Below are 7,508 nucleotides of genomic sequence, written 5' to 3'. Positions count from 1 at the left end.
CTTAAATGGCTTTTAAGTTGAAGCTCCATTTTACACATTGAACAATTTCAGTAGGGACTGGAGACAGCATGTCTAGCTACTTAGGGAGATGGGAGGATTACACAGGAATTGTGTTCCCAGTACTGTTCTTAACGTTTGTCCCATTCAGTGGGACAAACTCAGGAGAACACCACTAAAACAATGCAATGCTAGGGAATACAGTGTATCTCATGATCATTACTGAATAAGCCTTGGGACTGAGAACCATAGCTCTATGTAGTTTATATCTACAGATCTGAAGCAACCTGCCCACAAAGGTTTTGTTCCATAAAATTACCAGCTCTCCCATGCAAATATCTTGTTTTTGACAAGGTTCTCTGTTTTGTTGTCAATACACCAGGCCCTTAGGAAAAGCTTTCAAGGCCTAGGCTCCTGGTTGTTACTATCTCTTCTAAGAATGTTTCTCATCCCTGCATGAGGACCTAAGTGAAAGCTTTGCTTTATCAGGCCACTCATACATCATTTGCTTACTTTTTAAAATCTAGTGTCCAATTGCCACACTGGTAGAACTATGCTTTTCTAGAGAAGAAGACTACAACTATATGATATGATATAATAAAATTTAAGGTTGCTTGTGACCCTGTAATATCTCTCTGAGCAGCATGTTATGGGGAAGTTCTATGATAAGGGTAAGGGACTAGATGCTGTTGTAAAACAGGAGTAGCTTCTGTGTAATGGTTTGGAGTCAAATGTCTGGAAAATCATGGTGAACAAATGTGTAGCTAGGATTCAAAATTCTAACAGGACTGGTCAGCATACACATATCTTTTTGTGTTTTAGAGGCAGTACTACTTCAGTTAAATTCTACTTTATGAGACGTAATATCTCCAAAGCATTTTTAAATCCTTTGTGTTACAAATTCTACTCCTGTACATCACTGCTCAATAGTGAAGTGCTACCCTTACATGAGATTTGTTTTACAACCTGCAGCAAATTAACAATACATGGATATTACACATAAAATTATAATGCAAAGGGCTGAACTTCTAAAAGGTACTTAACGAAAAGGTCTCTGGAAGTTTGTTGCCATGCTTTCAGTGGGTGCACCTGAAGTATGTAGAAGTTGACTTAAAAGGTATTTCTAGATTGTGCTGTATTAGCAGAGAAGACTCTTTCAAGTTTCTTGGGTTTGTTTTACCTGCTACTGTCCCCGAGTCGATGGAGTTGCTTCCTACCCGTTTGTTTCCTGTTCTCTCCATCAAGATTCAACGCAGTAATGGCTTAATTCACAGTGCCAATATAAACAGTGAACTTAGAGAAATCCTGTGTTTCGGTGGAATGGAAAGAAGGAGGTAACCCGAAGGGCAAAGAGATTGATTTTGATGATGTGGCTGCAATAAACCCAGAGCTTTTACAGCTTCTTCCTTACACCCAAAGGACAATCTGCCACTGCAGGAAAATGTGGCAGTCCTGAAGCAAAAACACAGATCGGTCAATTCCAAAACTCCAGCTCCAAAAGAAGGTCTTCGAAGCCAGTCCACTCGCATACCCACTATCCCAGTGGTTCAACTTGCCACTCAGGAGAATGAGATGGAGGTGGAGCTGTCCGTGGCTACACACTTTTGGAAGTGGTTCTCAGTTGTCGTTAGCCTTCCTAGGCCCTCCTGTTCTGCAGTGACAGAATTACCATTGTTGATGATCAGCGAGGAAGCGGAAGAGCAAGTCCACCCCAACCGAAACATATCTGCAAACCCTGGGAATTCAGTTCAGAGGAAATCATGTATTGTGAAGGAAATGGAAAAAATGAAGAGCAAACGGGAAGAGAACCCAGACCTCAGAAATAAGAATAAAGCCAGCTCAAGAATATGATAGCAGCTTTGCAAACTGGGAATTTGCCCGGATGATTAAAGAATTCTGGATTACTATGGAATGTCACGTACTTAATCTGACTGATCCTATTGAAGAGCACAGGATCTGTGTGTTTGTTAGGAAGCGCCCACTGAATAAACAAGAACTGGCCAAGAAAAAAATCGATGTGATTTCTGTCCCCAGCAAATGTTTCCTCCTTGTGCATGAACCAAAATTGAAAGTGGACTTGACAAAATATCTGGAGAACCAGGCATTCTGCTTTGATTTTGCCTTTGATGAAACAGCTTCGAATGAAGTCGTCTACAGGTTCACAGCAAGACCACTGGTACAGATGATTTTTGAAGGGGGGAAAGCAATCTGCTTTGCCTGTGGGCAGACCAGCAGTGGGAAGACTCATACAATGGGTGGAGACCTGTCCGGTAAATCTCACAATGCATCTAAAGGGATCTATGCAATGGCTTCCCGGGATGTCTTCCTTCTGAAGAGTCAACCTCGCTACTGGAACTTAAACTTGGAAGTGTATGTGACATTCTTTGAGATCTATAATGGGAAGGTGTTTGATCTGCTCAACAAGAAGGCCAAGTTACAAGTTACAAGAAGACAGTAAGCAGCAGGTGCAGGTTGTGGGACTGCAGGAGTACCTGGTTAACTGTGCTGATGATGTCATCAAGATGATCAACATGGGCAGTGCTTGCAGGACATCTGGACAGACATTTGCCAACTCTAATTCTTCCCGCTCCCATGCCTGCTTCCAGATTCTTCTTTGATCCAAAGGGCGATTACATGGCAAATTCTCCTTGGTGGATCTAGCAGGGAATGAACGAGGGGCTGACACTTCCAGTGCTGACCAGCAGACTTGCAAGGAGGGTGCAGAGATTAACAAGTCTCTCCTAGCTCTAAAGGAGTGCATCAGGGCACTGGGAAAGAACAAGGCTCACACCCCATTCTGTGAGAGCAAGCTCACACAGGTGCTAAGGGATTCATTCATTGGGGAGAACTCCAGGACTTGCATGATTGCCATGATCTCACCAGGCATAAGCTCCTGTGAATATACTTTAAACACACTGAGATACGCAGACAGAGTCAAGGAGCTGAGCCCCCACAGTGGGCCCAGTAGAGAGCAGCCAATTCAAATGGAAACAGAAGAGATGGAAGCCAGCTCTAATGGGACCTCACTGGCAGCCGATTGCAAGGAAGAGGAGGAACTGTCTTCCCAGATGTCCAGCTTCAATGAAGCCATGACTCAGATCAGGGAGCTGGAAGAGTGATCCATGGAGGAGCTCAGGGAAATCATACAGCAAGGACCGGACTGGCTTGAGCTCTCTGAGATAACCGATCATCCAGACTATGATTTGGAGACCTTTGTGAACAAAGCAGAGTCTGCCCTGGCCCAGCAGGCTAAGCACTTCTCAGCCCTGCGAAAGGTCAACAAGGCCCTGTGTGTGGCCACGCAGCTGGAAGAACAGGCTAGCAAACAAATAAACAGCAAGAAATGGCACCATGATGACTTCAAATAAATTATCTGTTTAGTATCACACCAGCCTCATCCCCTACCCAGAAAACTTTAGGCACCTTTTGGCTTTGGTAGGGACTGAGTTGGATGGGTTTTGGTAAATGTCAGGTAAGGGGCATCAGGCCCAGGAAAACTAGGAGAGAATTGCTGTTCTCTTCCTCAGTTTGGAGCAGGAGGAAGGAGGTTTTGTGACTGCTTCCCATTTTTCACATATCTATCAGAGGGGAGTGCTGTTTGGGTAGTTTCCCTGCCCCTCTGGAACAGCTGCTGGTGGAAAACCTACAAGGTCCAGGCTCTAGGAGAGAAATGGGTCCTCATCCAGCTTCTACTGCATCTGGCCTGCAGTATCACCCTTGGTCTGAGCACTCTCGTGTTTTATGCTTTCAGAAAAAAAGTTTTTGATACCTCTTTGTTTTAGTTTTAGAAGATCTGTTTCCTGTTGTATGTATTTTTGCGTTGTACCTAGCCAAAATGAATGAATGAATGAATAAATAAATAAATAAATAAATATATTTCCATACAGACCTCCCTGATCCCAGTGCTCAAAGCAGATACAGCCCACAGAGTAGTTATTTGGAGGACTGCCTCTAGATTCTGGGAATTTCAAGGACTGCATGAGAACTCAGGGGACAGGTACTCTGTTTGCAGCTTCCCACACAGATCCAGGGAATACCCACCACACTGGATCCATCACCTCACCATCTCCCACTACCTCTCTGAGGATGGCAGCCCCTCACCATGCTCTGGGTTTCCAGTTTGCCCTTCCTCAAAGCACAGCACACAAAACCACTGGCTGTAGTTTCTCTTCAAATCTAGACCAGAATGGCCCTGCACTTCTTTTGACAGGCAGGTCACAAAGGGGCCTGATTGGCTAGTAAGGCCTGAGTGATAAAAGCACCTCCCAGGTGGTTGCTGAGTGCTTAAGGACAAATTGCAATGGATACTTACTGTCTTCTACCCCAAAGACTTTTCTACATCAGCAGTGATGTGCATTTCTATAGCAATTTTCCTACAGCTGATCTGTGCTATCCTTCGGTAGTACATCCTGAATCCACTGCCAGAGGTCCCTGAGATTTACTAGGCCTTCTAAATGATATACACTTTAAGGAGTTTTAGGTCAGTCATATTATGGTTTCCCAACTATCAGTCTGGGGTTCATGAGATCCACACTGTTTTGCTTAGGTGTTTCTGTGGGTATCTCCAACCTGGTCTTAACCCCTGTACTTATCATTCCTCCCTCTCTGCAACTGGATTCCAGGAGTTCCACTTAGTGCTTAGCTGTGGGTGTCTGCTTCTGTTTCTGTCAACTATTGGATGAAGGCTTTAGAATATCCTATAAGGTAGATATCAATCTCATTATATGGAAAGGCATTTAAGGCAGCCTCTCCACTATTGCTTATATTCTTATTTGGGGTCATTCTTGTAGATCTCTGGACATTTTCCTAGTGCCAGATTTCTCTTACCACATATTATATCTCCATCAATATGGTATCTTTTGTTGCTCTCCTCTATTCTTTCCAAATCTCAGTCTCCTTCATGCCTCTTGTTCTCCTCTCCCATTCTCTTTCTCCTAACTCTCCCTCCCCTCACCCAATGCTCACAATTTTCTCAGGTGACCTTGTTCCTTTCCACTACTCTGGGGACACAATGGCAGTACTTTCAAGGGTGAAGTCTGAAGTAAGGTGAATTCAGGGGAGGGCTCCCCCCCATTGACACCCTGAGGGCAGGGCTTGGAACAATGCTACCAAACACTGCCAGGACTCAAATCATCCTTCCTGCCACTGCAGCTCAATGTTAAGGCTGAAGCTTTACACAACCTGCTTTGTCCATGTCTCAAGGAACAGAAGCCGATGTGATCTAAACGATGGTGGCTAAGGGAAACCTTGTAAACCACAGCTCCTGCTAAAAGTGATCCCACCAACTCCTGAATCCTTCACCTCCATATCATCCCTGGCAAAAAGGAAGAAGCAATACTTAAAACCAATATCTGCATACCAACTGAGGCTGGGTTGTTGCGTGGCAATGCTAATGGCTTCTATATCTACTCAAAGAGTTTAGAATGTTTGGTAGCCCTGATCCAAACCTGCCCTCAAGTTCTGTCTTTTCTGATCATTTAGTCCTGTAACTCAGGCTTCTGTAGCCACCAATCATAGGGGAGGTTTCTTCCCCAGTCTTATATGCTGTAACTTTGGTACAGAGTATGAAACCAGAAGGTAGAGAAGCTTGGGTTGGCATCTCTCTTGCTCCCATTATCTCTCTTTCCTCTCCCTGTCTCTCTCCTCATGTTGTCTTTCTCTGCCCCTCTCTGTCTATCTCTGTCTCTCACACTCTGTCTCTCTCTTGGGTTGCAGATTACATCAGAAGTGCTGACCAGTTTGTCATTTATCTTGGTTGTAGTGAACTTAGTAAGAACCATGCTACACAAAATCCATTTTGATTATTGAAATTAAAGAAAAGTATGATGGCTAAAATCTTCACCAAATTGTTATTTGATTTCCTCTTTCATGAACTCTTCCCTATCACTTCATATCAAGATAATAGAGAAAGGATAGAGACAGCATTATAGATATGGACGAGAAAAATTATGGAACGTTCAGTGCCAGGACCTATGTCAGGATTTTGACAAAATTCTGTAGTTCCTGCTACAAGAATAACTCAAGAGGTTAATATTCTTGGGAACAAGTATGAGCAAACACAAATCAATACACTGGCATTACACGATTAAAACTATATCAAATCATTAACCAAACATATTTTCACCTGTGAATATACAATATTGTGAGCCCTCATTCCTGTAACCAGGTACTTAGGTGTTTAAAGTCTTAAACTTTCCTCCAATATGAATTGCTTTATGTAATACAAGAAAATGTGTAGGATTGGATTTAGAGAAATCAATCTTCTCAATGAGGCTTTTTATGTTGTTAAAGTAATGAGTGAAAGGGCCCCCATTGCAGGGCCTCAGCTGGAGAGTGCCAGGTCCCACTAGCTCTGGCTATCAGTGCAGAAACATCTAGAGTATCAGACCAGAATTTGTCATCCATTGCCAGGCCTTGGCTAGAGTCCTCTAATGGATTTTCGGGCCCCTCCCTGAGAACCACCTGTCTCCATGGGACCACTCTTGAGTTCTTGCAGGGTGGATCCTTGACTCCCATTGTAGGGTCTCTGCCAAAGAGGCATCAGCTGGAGTGTACCAGGACCAGGCTAGATCTACCTATTAGCTTAAGGAACATCCTGTGTCCCAGTCTTCAATATCTTTGACTTGCATCACCAGTCTTCTGCTGGAATCTGAACTTATAGCTCCATTGCCAGGCCCTGCCTGTGGAGAGGCCTCCTAGAGATCTTGGATCATCAAGAACTACAGACATCAATCTTCTGACCCACCAAAACACACCGGGGAAGAAGCTATGGGAAGATGGCAATATAATAAAACACCTAACAACAGAACGACAAGAATAATAGCACCAGAGTCTATGCAATCTACACCAAATAGACAGGAAAACAACAAAGAAGATGAAGTAGAATAGAACGAATTAAACATTCTTGCTATAAAATATGGTAGAGGCCCTCAAAAAAGAGGTGAGAAAATACCTTAAAGAAATGGAAGAAAAACCAAACAAAAATGAAAAAAAAATGAACAAATATCTCGAAGAAAGTAGAGAAAGCCAGAAAAACAATTAAGCAAGTGTAGTAAATGTTTCAAGACTTCAAAACAGAAATGGAAGCAATAAATAAAACGTAAACTGAAGGAATGGTGGAAATAGAATAACTGGGCAAACTATCAGGAACTACAGATGTACATATAACCAACAGAATTCAAGAGATGGAAGACAGAATCTCAGGCAAAGAAGATAAAGTAGAGGAAATAAATTCATTGACCAAAGAAAATCGTAAATCCAACAAATTTGTAACACAAACCATCCAGAAAATGTGGGACACAATGAAAAGGCCAATCCTAAGAATAATAGGTATAGAGGAAGGTGAGGAAGCTCAGCTCAAAGGTGCCGAAAACATATTCAACAAAATCATTGAGGAAAATTTCCCAATCTGAAGGACATGCCCATGAAAGTACAATGAGCATGCCAAACAACAAAAGAGACCCCTCGACATATAATAATCAAAGCATCCAACATACAATAAAGAAATTACA

The 7,508-nt window shown here is 42.9% G+C and overlaps 1 pseudogene; it reads left to right on the top strand.

Moving 5' to 3' along the window:
* The first annotated feature begins 1,197 nt into the window (after nt 1-1,197).
* On the top strand, nt 1,198-3,365 carry LOC127214551 (kinesin-like protein KIF2C; annotated as a pseudogene).
* The last annotated feature ends 4,143 nt before the right edge of the window (nt 3,366-7,508 follow it).

This window comes from Phodopus roborovskii, unplaced genomic scaffold (genome assembly GCF_943737965.1).
Source record: "Phodopus roborovskii unplaced genomic scaffold, PHOROB, whole genome shotgun sequence".
Lineage (NCBI taxonomy): Eukaryota > Metazoa > Chordata > Mammalia > Rodentia > Cricetidae > Phodopus > Phodopus roborovskii.
The sequence above is the reverse complement of the archived record's forward strand: the minus strand, read 5'-3'. Positions and strand labels throughout refer to the sequence as shown.